The sequence below is a fragment of the Capra hircus genome, chromosome 2, assembly GCF_001704415.2.
Source record: "Capra hircus breed San Clemente chromosome 2, ASM170441v1, whole genome shotgun sequence".
NCBI lineage: Eukaryota > Metazoa > Chordata > Mammalia > Artiodactyla > Bovidae > Capra > Capra hircus.
In genome coordinates this window covers 123,824,628-123,840,046 of record NC_030809.1, presented here as the reverse complement: position 1 = coordinate 123,840,046, position 15,419 = coordinate 123,824,628, and positions in this window count along the sequence as shown.

Here is a 15,419-nt window from a genome sequence, read left to right as displayed (position 1 = left end):
AAAACATCTAGTAGTGGCAAAAGTAATGTATGAAAATGTCCACTTAGCTCTATTTTAAAGTACTATATATTTTTTCTTTTGACTGTGCTACTCGGCTTATGGGATCTTAATTCCCTGACCAGGAATCATACCCATGTCCCCAACAGGGGAAGCATGGATTCCTAAACACTGGGCCACCAGGGAATTTCCCTTTTAGCTGTTTTTATTTTTCCAATATGTCCATGATAAATGAGGTTCAGCTTACTTCCCATACTACACCCATTTTGCTTTCAAATTCTCTAAATATATATTAGCATATTAAATATCTCTTTCTTAAAGCATGATTCTAGATTGCAAAAAGGACAGGAGAGTCTCATTTATCTCTCTTGAGTTCTGCTCTGTTATAAGACCACTCTAAATGAAATCTTAGAAACAGATAGGCCACCTTGATATCCTTAAATACCCTGTGCAAAGGAAAATGCAGTAGACCATTGTACCATTAGAAGAGAATAGGAAGCATTAGTGGCAAGCCAGTGACTCCCCAATAAATTTGGAAATCACGTTAAGGAAATGCAACTAAGCATCACCAAGAGTGTAAGAGGAACAATGGATTTACTGACAAGAGCCAGCATGAAGAAATGTCAGTGACTAAAGTCCATAGGGGGGTAAATTTCTTAAAAGATATGCCACCCCAGAATGAGTGTAGATACATAAATATATAGAGACCTTCATGAAATATCACAATACCACGAAAGCCACAGGAAAACTGCCTCTACCTCAGGAAAAAAAAAACGGGGGGTGAAGGGGAAAAGTCTGAATTGACTCATCTTACCTCTAAGATACACTGTTTTATCTGAATTTCCTTTTAAGTGAATTTTCTTGCAAGAGATTAAAAAGATGTCTGCCAATAAGTGGAATGAGGCCTGAGATACAGACTAAACTTGGTTTTCAGAAAACCTTAGACAGCAATATCTTTATATTACTATTTGTGAGCTGTAAAAGTGTTAAAATGCATTTTTAATGTTGGAGTTTTTACTAAACAAAGTTCTGGGAAATTATATACCTATTTCTAGAAAATAATATATATTTAGTGTGATAAACATTTAGCATACTGGCCAGTAATATGAAAAATAATAAAAATTGATTACTTTCTAATTCTAGATTTCTATCATGTTCATCAAAGATTCAACACTAGCAAATAACAGTTGAAGTGGAGTGTTACAATCACCCAAAATTTCTCCTTTCAATTTATCATCCCATTAAATTTTAGTGCCTTTCATCTTCTCCACTTGCAGTAGGGAGAGAAAGAATTAAAATGAAATGGTTAAAGTTTAAAAGGAAGAAGTTTGAGGGGAAAAAATTTAGACAAAAAATGGATGCTCCAATCATGCGTGAATGAATAGGATTAGAGAAATTAAGGACTTTATCTGTAGGATAAAGAGTTGGATGTTTCACTTTATCTGAAGGCCTTAGTCAAAACACTTTACAACAGTAAGGTGATTTTTTAATTTCATAAAATAATACTAAAGTAAAGCAGCTCTAAGGATGGAAGTGGGACAATAATGTTATTAAGTGTGCATTCGTGCTCAGTTGCTCAGTCATGGCTGACTTTGTGACACCATGGAGCCTGCCTGCCAGGCTCCTCTGTCCATGTAATTTTCCAGGGAAAAATACTGGAGTGAGTTGCCATTTCCTACTTTACAGAGTCTTCCTGACCCAGGGACTAAATCTGCGTCTCTTGCATCTCCTGGATTGGCAGGCTGATTCTTTACCACTAGAAAGGATGCAGGTTACTTCTTTCTCCCTCTCACCCTCCAGTATTTTGGCTTAATTATCTCAGAATTAGAAGATGGTCACCAAAATCCACTGGCATGAGTGGATTACTCAAGTGCATAGCTCAAGAACAGTCGATTATCATTTTATCGGCATTTTTTGGTCACTTGGAAACTAATATTTGCTTTTAAAAACAAAAACAGAAAACTCAGTTGTACCATGAAAATAATAAAATACATATTTAGCCTAAAAATTCTCCTAATTACTTAATATTTTTACCATGATTTCCTGGTAGAATCTAATTGTATTTAAAGTAGTTTAGCAAAGGTTATGCTGTACACTCCTGTGCAGCATGTCTCAAACCAGACATGAGATAAAATTCCAGTGGCTTTTAAACAGCAGGAAAATACATTAGTGTGTTGGAGAATCTTAGTTAAATTAAGCCATAATTATGAAATATATATTATAACAGCTTCCATGGTGGCTCAGAGGTAAAGAAATCCACCTACAATACAGGAGACACAAGAGATGCAGTTTCGATCCCTGGGGTGGGGAGATCCCCTGGAGTAGGAAATAACAACTCAGTCCAGTATTCTTGCCTGAAGAGTCCAACGGACAGAATAGCCTGGTGAGCTACAGACCATGGGTCACAAAAAGTTGGGCATAACTGAGCATAGATATACATACATTTTTATTTGCTTACAAGTGGGAAATGTGTTTTCATTGGAAATCATTTTTTAAGCTAAATAAATCTGTTAGAATGCAGAAGATCCTTTAAAGAGGGGTCAGGGTCTTCCCTAGTGACTCAGTGGTAGAGTCCTGCCAATGCACGAGACACAGGTTTAGTCCCTTAATTGCCATGGAGCAACTAAGTCCATGCACCACAACTATTGAGACTGTGCTTTAGAGCCTGGGAGCCACAACTACTGAAGCCCATGTTCCCTAAAGCCCGTGCTCTGCAACATGAGAGGACACAACAATGAGAAGCCTGCACACCACAACTAGAGAGTAGTTCTCTCTCTCTGCAACTCGAGAAAAGCCATGCAGACATGAAGACCCAGCACAGTCAAAAAGCAAAAATTGCTAAATAATTTTTAAAAAGAAGGGGCAGGAGGAAAACAGATATAAATTGATACAGATAGGAGCTTTAACTGTTAGAAGGACACATCCCTTCCAGAAGTTCCTATTATTATATGTTTCCATTAGGTGAAACTAGAAAGAAAAAACTCTACAACTTTAAATATAAAATCACTCAGTATCTGAAGGGAGATAAACAGGAGAGGTAACTTTTAAAAACATTAAGTAGAGCTACAGAGAGATTTTCAGGTGATTTTTTTTTAATTACAAATTCTAAAAATACATGCATGTGATCAAGGACTACAACAAAGGACTAGCAGGGATTTATAAAAATAGTAAGCCTCAACAAAGCTAAACACTAAATTTTTATCTGTCAACAAAACAATAACATAAAATGTCAAAGACAGAAAAAATTATTTTTAATTAGTTGAATATCTGAAGAGAATAATAAAGTTCTGGACAGGGGAACTGATAAAAGAGCAATATAAGAAGATAAAGTAAAAGTACAAAGAAAATGCCAACAGCTGTGTTTGTAAGTTATGGCAACCAGAGACTTGTCAAGATGGAATTGGGATCTTAGAGGTTAATGACAAAAGTGTTCACAACGGATGATATCAAGCAAAATGTGAATTGTTAAGCTAAAGGGATTTTGGATTTTCTTCCACAAATGCTGAGAATCTTTGACTCTAAAATGATTGTTGATTTGTTTTTTGAAATAATAGAAGAGTTATAGTTTGAAAAAGAGAAAAAAAGAGCATGGTTTCCAAGCTCCATAGGTAATTATTCTTTCTTAAATTATGAAATTATCAAAATTGAGGATGTTCCCTAAAGTAACTGAAGATCCTTAAAGCCTTGTTTATGAACCACTGGTAAGCAAAATATATATTGATCACTAAGAATTATGTATTTTGCAGGAAAAATAAAAACTAAAAAGCATAAATATGCCTGAAAAATATGAGAGAGAGAGCCTGATGCTGCATATGCCTTCTGACTAATCTGTGGTGTATATATTGGTTCACTTTCTCTTATAGAGTAGAACCAGTTATTTCAGGAATACTGTTCATTTCAAGTGGAAGGAAAATATTCACAAAATTTTCAAGTGCTTTTCAAGTGGCTCTATCATTCTGTATTGAAACAAGTGTGATAATATCACCATCTAAGGTATAGACATGCCAACAGATTTACTTTTTCTATAGGGACAGAGATAGACTTTTAAAAGCTGATACAGGAATAGGAATAGGCTGAATCTATAAAAAGCTTCTGAAATAACATTTTCCCAGTAATTTATGGTAGTTTCTTTCAAATCAGTAAACTAAGAATGCCTACAATCTGCAGAACACAAAATCTCACCAGTCTGTTTCTACAGAATTCTATGACTCCAGCTACTGAAAAAGCACTGGCATATCAGATCTACTTTAACCTATTTTCAAAAGCAGAGCACTATTTGGATTTTTGAGGCATGTAACTACTGCCAGCTGTTATTTACACTTTCTTCTATTTACACTTTTTCCTACATAGAGTAGTAGTTCTATTTAAATTAGAATCCTCTGCAAACTTTCCATTTCTGCACTAGAGATAATTCTGCCAAATATTATCAGCAGGGCCGCACCTGGTTAATTATTACAAACATACAAGGTTTGCAGTCATAATTTCTTTTCACATATTCATGCTTTTCAAAGACACATTCTTTGCCGGCCTCCCATCATCCTGCTCTTTCTCACCTAATACCATTTTCCTATTCCTATTATGGAAACTATGATGTTTCTTCATGACATTCATGGTTTCCAGAGGTGTAACTGGAAAAAAAACTGTCGCCTATTTTTAATTGTGTGTGTGTGTGTGTGTGTGCCCAGTCAGGTCCAACTCTTTGCCATCCCATGCACTCTAGCAGTGAGTTAAGGAATCTATGCAGTCCATGGGGTCGTGACGAGTCGGACACGACTGAGCGACTTCACTTTCACTTTTCACTTTCATGCATTGGAGAAGGAGATGGCAACCTACTCCAGTGTTCTTGCCTGGAGAATCCCAGGAACGGCGGAGCCTGGAGGGCTGCCGTCTATGGGGTAGCACAGAGTCGGACAAGACTGAAGCGACTTAGCAACAGCAGCAGCAGCTTACCCTTGCTTATACTCACTTTCTTCTGTTGTTTTTGTTGTTACTGTGACTTCCAACCTTACAGTAATGTTGATGAGGACAGGAAGTAGGTTTTGTATATCATGGTAGTCAGAAATTACCATAGTGCCTGGTAAATAGTAGGTCAGTAATGCATATATATTGAAAGAAAGAGACAGAAATGAATGGTCAAATGAACAAACTGAATACAAGATAATCATATGAAATGAATATAACATAAGTGGATAATCAATACTTCTGTTGCTGTTGCTGCTAAGTCGCTTCAGTCGTGTCTAACTCTGTGCGACCCCATAGATGGCAGCCCACCAGGCTCACCCGTCCCTGGGATTCTCCAGGCAAGAACACTGGAGTAGGTTGCCATTTCCTTCTCCAATGAATGAAAGTGAAAAGTGAAAGGGAAGTTGCTCAGTCGTGTCCGACTCTTCACAACCCCATGGACTGAAGCCTACTAGGCTCCTCTGTCCATCAGATTTTCCAGGCAAGAGTACTGGAGTTGGGTGTCATCGCCTTCTCTGATAATCAATACTAATTTATTACATTTCTAAATTGTTAAACATTCTAAGCATCTCTCATTGCTATGTAAAGCTCTGATTCTATTCCACAAGCAATTTCCATTTTGTTGTCTTATCATTACCAGGAAATAACAAAACCCACATGTCTGAACCTTTTATTTGGTCAAATGTTTTCATAATATACAGGACAATCTCTGCTCTACACAGAAATGATGATTTAACTCTCCCTATTTTAATATTTCCATTGTATCAAACACTCAAAAAATTATAAGGACAGGAAATATAGAACAGTAGAATCATTTCTTAACATCACAGCCAATGTCATTTTAGAAAAAAATTATTTGATGGCTACTCTGTGCAGGCATTATTCTAGGAGAAATATCTCCTATAGTTTCTACAAAAACAGTTCTCAAAAATTCATCAGATGTGGTCTCAGGACCCTTTTACGTTCAATAATTATTGAGTATCCAAACAACTTTTTAAGGGGAATATATATATATCAATATTTGTGACTTTAAAAATAAAACAGATAAATACTAGAAATATTTCTTAATTTATTTAAAAGAAACTCATTTCAGAATAATATTACATAATTTAATGAAAATGATTGTATTTTAAAAAAAACAGTAATAACAATGACAGTGGTTTATGCTTTTTACAAACATCTTTGGTTCCTGGCTAAATAGAAGCTAGCCCGGTTCTCATATCTGCTCTACATCCAGTCTTTTGTGACATCACGTATCACACAGCCACTGGAGAGTGCACTGTACATTTTGAGAGAAAGGAAGTGAAAAGGACAAATAATGTCTTACTATTGTTATAAATATAGTCTACTTCACAGACCCTGTGAAAGTGTTTCTGAGCTCTGCTCAGGTCCCCAAATCACACTTAGAGAATCCTTGCCCTGGGACAACCTTTTGAGTTGATATTATTACCTTTATCAACGATATCTAACTTTGAAGAAACTGAACCTCAGTGAGATTAAAAGACCTGATAAACATGAGAGAGGAGGTAAGTGAAGGATACCGATTTAAACACTCATCTCTTAATTCCAGAGCCAGTGTTAAACCCAGTTACCACAGACAACCTCAGAACACTTTTAACAACAGCTTTCATTTCCATTTATAATAGATTATCCATCGATCAGGGGAATAGAACTTTAATGCCTAAACCCCAAACAGCTCTAGGGAAGACTGGGATCCAGAAAATTATATACATTGGAGAAAAGTGAAAACTCATAAGTGTGAAAATACATAAAGGTAAGCTTTATTTGAATGCAGTCAGGAAGCCCTGAGGAAGGGCTCTCATACAAGTACTGCTAGCTGCAGCCTATATAACCAGCAAGAAGAGGAAAATATGAATTGTGTTAACACTGTCTGCTTGCAGAGAATTCTCTAGATAAATTCTCTCCAGGTCTCAACGTCTTATCCATGGCAACAATAATGTTACTTTTTTTTCACTAAGAGGGAAGACATTTTTCACATGGGAATTTCATCTTCTGCTTTTAAGAAAAGAAAGGAAGATAGCTCCCTGCCCTAGCAACAAGGTACTAACCACCACTTGTAGCCAATATGAAACCACCAAAACCTCCAACTCCTTCATTTCTAAGGAACTTTCCTTCAAAGCAATCCTCCCCAGTTTCCTAAAACCTGATGAAAGGTGACCTTACCTTCATCTCTTTGGACTTGCCTATGATTCACTACAGCCAGCCTTTCCCAAATTGCTATTCTTTGCTATTCCCAAATAACGCACTTTGCTGGTAAAATAACTGACAGTTTTATTTCTAAAATCAACACAAGCAAGGTCTCCTGGAAGTGCCACACAAAAAGGAGTCTGACACCTGAGTGGAAAAAAGCTCTCCAGGTGAGATTATGACAGGAAAGAGAGAGAAACCAGGACACTGAAGAACAAACAGAAAAATATGGCCAAAACATGAGAAAAAATTTCATTTCTTTTGTGAAAGAAATTGACAAAAATGTATCTACTTGAATCTTGAATTTTCAAGGGACCAAGTGAGGCTACTTTGAAGTAAATAACTGACTCCAGAAAGGCAGAAAAGGCTTGCTCTATATTTAGTCATTGATAAGGAAAAGAAAGATCCCCAGGAGATGAGAAACTTGGCTGTGTGTAAAACTGAGGGTTCTCAGTGTCATTGGGCAACCACTAAATTAATGATATTTTATGTTAATTATTGTATTAATATATTAATAAATCTGTGGTAAGAGAACTTGTCACTGAGCTGTATTTAATTATTCTCAAAAGTGCTGTACAGGATGGCTATATGCAAACTCAGCAATATTCCTTAAAACTAATTACTCAAGGAAATTTTTCTAAGAATATAGTGACACAGATATATCTTATATAGTTACAGGTACCACAATTTCCTTTACATTTTTAAAGTTGAACAATACGAATGAATGAAAGGTTACCCATTTTTTAAAGTTATTTTTCTATAAATAATAATATCTCAAATGTATGAACACTCTATGTTGATGTGTAGTGATAACATTAAAAACCAAGAAATTGTCATATGCTAGACATTTGCTTGGAGAAGGCAATGTCACCCCACTCCAGTACTCTTGCCTGGAAAATCCCATGAACGGAGGAGCCTGGTGGGCTGCAGTCTATGGGGTCGCTAAGGGTCGGACACGACTGAGTGACTTCACTTTCACTTTTCACTTTCATGCCGTGGAGAAGGAAATGGCAACCCACTCCAGTGTTCTTGCCTGGAGAATCCCAGGGACGGGGGAGCCTGGAGGGCTGCTGTCTATGGGGTCGCACAGAGTCGGACACGACTGAAGCGACTTAGCAGCAGCAGCAGATGTTTGCTACAACCTTTACATGGATGGTTTATTCAGTTCTCACAATACCTCTATGAGGATGTTACTCTGGTTATCCTTATTATATGGATGAGAACTAAGAGGCTCAGAAAATTCAATTTGCCTGATATCCTTGAAGTAATAAAGGATAAGGCTAAGATTTAAATCCGCAGAAGTGTATCTGTTTAACTACCATGCTTTACTTGTTTGATGACATTTAAGCAGAAGAATCATCTATGATTTGATGAAATTGAAATTGCCTCTTTGTCTACTGTTTAGATCTCAGAACCTATCTTGCCCATACACATACTTGGAGCCATCATTCTTTCTTGGTGGAAACTTTCTGATCCTGTATTTTCAGATTTTTGATATATTGCTTTTTCTAGATGGTTTAAATGTTTTGGAAAATCTGAAGATCAAGGTTTGTCCAGAACTCTAAGTGAGCAAGTGTGTATGAGTTTTGTCCTTTTAAAGGCAAAAAATAGGGCAAGAACTGACAAAGAAAATGAAGTATACTTTTGATGTTTGGCTTAAAAAAAAAAAACAACTTTGATTCTAAGCCCCATTGAGGTTAGTTTCTCCTCCTCCTCCTATTTTTCTTCAATAGAAACCTAGTTATCTAACTAGATATTTGACCTTTGGCAACTCTCATTCCTGGCTCATTTGTAAAATAGTTAAACTACAGAATAATAGTAATGGTTATAATAATGATATTGATAATAAACCTAATAGTTCTATGCTGTGTAATAAGCTCCAGTTGCACACTATATTTTTCTAACTGTTCACATATAGTAACTTTTAACTAATATATTAGTCCTGCTCATTATGATACACAAATCACAGATGAGAAAACTATAAAGCAGAGAGGTTAAGAAACTTGTTCACCATGAAACAATAGGTGGCCAAGCTAGGATTGGGGTTAACATGCTGATTCCAAATTCACGATTTTAACCCAATATGCACTATTACAAAATGAAATTTGGGCTACACCTTGTAAGGATATATTTTTCCCTTATTAAATATTCTCTAACTTTTCCATTAATGAAATGAGTAAAGAGTAGAAAATGTTCCTTAACCATTGAAATTTCAACAATTTACAATAGAGACATACTTTTTCTTTTTTACTGAGATATTTAACATATTGAGTCTTGAGAAAGAACAAAAGATTACATTAAAAAGCCAAAGTAAATAAGCATAGTCATAGATAATAAAGAGAGAACATATAAATGGCAATGTCTAGAAAATCAACATTTTTGTTGCAAATTTTCATTGGAATGAAAATGTCAGGTTTGGTTTGATAACCCAAATCAACACTAATGCTCTGTCTCTGGTTCTTAGACATACTCTGGGACTGATTCTCGGAGACTGAAATTCACTTTTATTTAATCTCAGAGTAGGGTATAACTTAAGAATGGGTACAATTAAAAAAAATCATCTACAAAAATTCCAGTAACAAAATAATCATAAATACAAATTAGGAGAGGAGAGAGAATAACTACAAAGGAAATTAAATGTGCACATGGAATAGAGGCCAGAATCAGTAATAAAAAGGCACTTGATTTAGTTTGTCTTTACCATATTCTTTCTACTACAATTACATGAAAATTCTACCAAATGGTACAATAAAATAGATGTTCCACTTCTCTATTTGCACTTTTTGACAACCATAATACTTAAATTGTATACAATTAAAAATGTTAATGTTGAATTTTGACCAGTTTTAATTTTCCTTTTATTTGCTTATGTGTTTGTTTTTAAATTGTTTGGGTATTCTAAGTCATATGTCTATGCCCAACAGTTTTCTCTCCATAACATTTATGAAGTTTCATCATATTATACTTCAGGGTTCAGTTCAGCTCAGTTCAGTTCAATCGCTCAATCATGTCCAACAAGTTGCAGCCCATGGACTGCAGCACACCAGGCCTCCCTGTCCATCACCAACTCCCAGAGTTTACTATAAATCAAGGCTATTGAGTCAGTATTGCCATCCAGCCATCTCATGCTCTGTTGTCCCCTTCTCCTCCTGCCTTCAATCTTTCCCAGCATCAGGGTGTTTTCAAATGAGTCAGCTCTTTGCATGAGGTGGTCAAAGTATTGGAGTTTCGGCTTCAGCTTCAGTCCTTCCAATGAACACTCAGGACTGATATCCTTTAAGATGGACTGGTTGGATCTCCTGGCAGTCCAAGGGACTCTCAAGACTCTTCTCCAACACCACAGTTCAAAAGCATCAATTCTTTGGCGCTCAGCTTTCTTCACAGTCCAACTCTCACATCCATACATGACTACTGGAAAAGCCAAAACCTTGACTAGACGTACTTTTGTTGGCAAATTAATACCTCTGCTTGTGAATATACTATCTAGGTTGGTCATAACTTTTCTTCCAAGTAGTAAGCATCTTTTTATCTCATGGCTACAGTCACCATCTGCAGTGATTTTGGAGCCCCACCCAAAAAAATGTCTGCCACTGTTTCCATTGTTGCTCTATCTATTTGCCATGAAGTGACAGGACTGAATGCCATGATCTTAGTTTTCTGAATGTTGAGCTTTAAGCCAACTATTTAAAACTCTTCTTTTACTTTCATCAAGAGGCTCTTTAGTTCTTCATTTTCTGCCATTAGGTGGTGTCATCTGCATATCTGAGGTTATTGATATTTCTCCCAGCAATCTTGATTTCAACTTGTGCTTCATCCAGCCCAGTGTTTCTCATGAGGTACTCTGCAAATAAGTTAAATAAGCAGGGTGACAATATACAGCCTTGATGTACTCCTATTCCTATTTGGAACCAGTCTGTTGTTCCATGTCCAGTTTTAACTGTTGCTTCCTGGCATGCATACAGATTTCTCAAGAGGCAGGTTAGGTGGTCTGGTATTCCCATCTCTTTCAGAATTTTCCACCGTTTATTGTGATCCACACAGTCAAAGGTTTTGGCATAGTCAATAAAGCAGAAATAGATGTTTTTCTGGAACTCTGTTGCTTTTTGATGATCCAGTAGATCTGGGCAATTTAATCTCTGGTTCCTCTGCCTTTTCTAAAACCAGCTTGAACATCTGGAAGTTCACGGTTCGCGTATTGCTGAAGCCTGGCTTGGAGAATTTTGAGCATTACTTTACTAGCATGTGAGATGAGTGCAATTGTGTGGTAGTTTGAGATCTTTGGCATTGCCTATCTTAGGGATTGGAATGAAAACTGACCTTTTCCAGTTCTGTGGCCACTGCTGAGTTTTCCAAATGTGCTGGCATATTAGTGCAGCATTTTCACAGCATCTTTTAGGATTTGAAATAGCTCAACTGGAATTCCATCACCTCCATTAGCTTTGTTCATAGTGATGCTTACTAAGGCCCACTTGACTTCACATTCCAGGATGTCTGGCTCTAGGTGAGCAATCACACCATCGTGATTATCTGGGTCATGAAGATCATTCTTATACAGTTCTTTTGTGTATTCTTACCACCTCTTCTTAATATCTTCTGCTTCTATTAGGTCCATACCATTTCTGTCCTTTATTGAGCCCATCTTTGCATGAAATGTTCCCTTGATATCTCTAGTTTTCTGGAAGAGATCTCTAGTCTCTCCCACTTGATTGTTTTCTTCTATTTCTTTGCACTGAACACTGAGGAAGGCTTTCTTAACTCTCCTTGCTATTCTTTGGAACTCTGCATTCAAACAGGTATATCTTTCCTTTTCTTCTTTGCTTTTCATTTCTCTTCCTTTCACAGCTATTTGTAAGGCATCTTCAGACAGCCATTTTGCCTTTTTGCATTTCTTTTCCATGGGGATGGTCTTGATCCCTGTCTCCTGTACAATGTCATGAACCTCCATCTATAGTTCATCAGGCACTCTGTCTATCAGATCTAGTCCCTTAAATATTTCTCACTTCCACTGTATAATCATAAAGGATTTGATTTAGGTCATACCTGAATAGTCTAGTGGTTTTCCCTACTTTCTTCAATTTAAGTCTGAATTTCTCAATAAGGAGTTCATGATCTGAGCCACAGTCAGCTCCTGGTCTTGTTTTTGCTGACTGTATAGAGCTTCTCCATCTTTGGCTGCAAAGAATATAATCAATCTGCTTTTGGTGTTGACCATCTGGTGATGTCCATGTGTAGAGTCTTCTCTTGTATTGTTGGAAGAGGGTGTTTGCTATGACCAGTGCGTTCTCTTGGGAGAACTCTGTTAGCTTTTGCCCTGCTTCATTCTGTACTCCAAGGCCAAATTTGCCTGTTACTCCAAGTGTTACCTGACTTCCTACTTTTGCATTCCAGTCCCCTATAATGAAAAGGACATCTTTTTTAGGTAAAGGTTACTTAAACAAAAACATGAGCTAAATTTTGATGTGGAACTTTATTTTGCATTAGAGGCAAATATATATTGTTATAAATATAAAAGAGATCTAAAAAGAATTCAAAAATTTCTGTTCACCTACTGTCAGTAAATTATCTTTTTTATAACTTTGGTATTAATTTAGAAATATGTTTCTTTTGTGTCACATTAACACAATTATCAGAACCAAGGTTTATTAGAGATCATTACATACAGCTCTATCTCTTTTATATAAAAACCTGTACACTAATTATAAAATGACTATTTTGTAAAAATATCATTAGTTTAACAAAAAGTTTGCAGTTGGTTCCCATTTTATAGCAGGTCTCTATTGTAATTTAAATGCAATTTGATATTTTTCAAAATCATTTTCTGTAATATTTCAGTTTTATTTACTTGTTAAAATGATACATCTGTTTGGTTTGGAGGTTGTTTGTGATTTTAGAAATATTTTTAATATTAATTTTAAATATTAAGTGTATTTAAAAGTGTATTATACTTTCTTATAAAGGTAATACATACATTTCTCAGAGAAAAAGAGAAAAGTGGAGGAAAAATAAATTATACTAAATCCTATGTGCCAACAGAAATAATTCTTTCTGTTAATTTCCAGTTAATACTGAAAATGCTGTTTTTTATTTCTAGATCCTCAACATGACTATAGCCATCACATTTTAAAGCAATATCTTGTTATTGCCTCATATTTATTTTGTGAAAATTCCTTTAGTATGACAAATTTTTGTGACTCTTTCAAATGTAATCTACTAAAATCAGTGAGTTCTATTTTAGTTTGTATTGTATTTTGGTTAATTATAATAGAAGCAAAAAATGGTAAAAGTTTTTCAGAGCTTAAAGTAGGCCCAGAGCACTTGCAATTTTTATGCTTTTGTGATGTTAAACAAATTAACAGCCATATTTGTAGATAATATTCAAAGCATAAATTTAGACTCCTTCATAAACATCAGGTCAATCTGTAGCCCTCTGCTCATGAGTGGAGTAAATGTGGCCATTACCATATTAGAAGCATTTGTCCTCAGTGTTCAGTTTGACTGCACGTACTTCACATTCACTGTCAGTGTTCAGTTTGACTGCATGTATTTCACATTCACTGTGTTTTCACTGACTGTTGAACTTACTCAGTGTCCATGCAACAAACTATATCCTAATTAACCTTATGGTGTTACTTCTGCCATCTCAGCTAATTTGTTTTAAACAATTCAAGCAAAACATGCCTAAATTAAGTAGATTTACATAAAGTGAAATAATTGTAACATTCTTCTGGACAAGCATGAACCAGATGTACTATATATAATTTATATGATAACAGGAATATGAATATATAAAATGAGAAAAGCAGATCCTTTGGAAAGTAAAAGAGATGTATCTTCTCTACTACACCGCACTATGCAAGGGAAAAGTGAAAGTCACTCAGTTGTGTCCGACTCTTTGCCACTCCATGGACTATACAGTCCATGGAATTCTCCAGGCCAGAATATTAGAGTGGGTAGTTGTTCCCTTCTCCAGGGTATGTTCCCAACCCAAGGATCAAACCCAGGTCTCCCGCACTGCAGGTGGATTCTTTACCAACTGAGCCACCAGGGAAGCCCCTGCTGGGAGAAATATTAATAACCTCAGATATGCAGATGACACCACCCTTATGGCAGAAAGGGAAGAGGAACTAAAAGCCTCTTGATGAAAGTGAAAGAGGAGAGTGAAAAAGTTGGCTTAAAGCTCAACATTCAGAAAACGAAGATCATGGCATCTGGTCCCATCACTTCATGGGAAATAGATGGGGAAACTGTGGAAACAGTGTCAGACTTTATTTTTTTGGGCTCCAAAATCACTGCAGATGGTGACTGCAGATGGTGACTGCAGCCATGAAATTAAAAGACGCTTACTCCTTGGAAGAAAAGTTAGGACCAACCTAGATAGTATATTCAAAAGGAGAGATATTACTTTGCCGACTAAGGTCCGTCTAGTCAAGGCTATGGTTTTTCCTGTGGTCATGTATGGATGTGAGAGTTGGACTGTGAAGAAGGCTGAGAGCCGAAGAATTGATGCTTTTGAACTGTGGTGTTGGAGAAGACTCTTGAGAGTCCCTTGGACTGCAAGGAGATCCAACCAGTCCATTCTGAAGGAGATCAGCCCTGGGATTTCCTTGGAAGGAATGATGCTGAAGCTGAAACTCCAGTGCTTTGGCACCTCATGTGAAGAGTTGACTCATTGGAAAAGACTCTGATGCTGGGAGGGATTGGGGGCAGGAGGAGAAGGGCACGACAGAGAATGAGATGGCTGGATGGCATCACGGACTCGATGGACGTGAGTCTGAATGAACTCCGGGAGATGGTGATGGACAGGGGGGCCTGGAGGGCTGCGATTCATGGGGTCGCAAAGAGTCGGACACGACTGAGCGACTGGACTGAACTGAACTGAAAGTCATGTTTCTGTGGGTGTATTTGTATGTACACAGATAATTGTGTGTGCACTCACATGTATATAGGACCTTGCTCTGTGACACCAACAAATATAAAATGCATGTCTATGAACCACTTTTATTTAAGTAAAACATAAGGAGACTGTAGAACCAAATTGCAAGATCGAAGACATTGTTTTGTTAAATAGCTCTTGATATCATATAAAGAACAGTCACAAATAACTACAAATGAGACAGAAAACAAAGTGAGATCATTAGTATACCTCATCATCACTACCGGGAAAAAAATCGACATTGATAAAAGATTAGTATGATGATATCACTCAGAAAATGTACTTTCTTTGTATCTATATTTTACTAAACCTTGTGTGC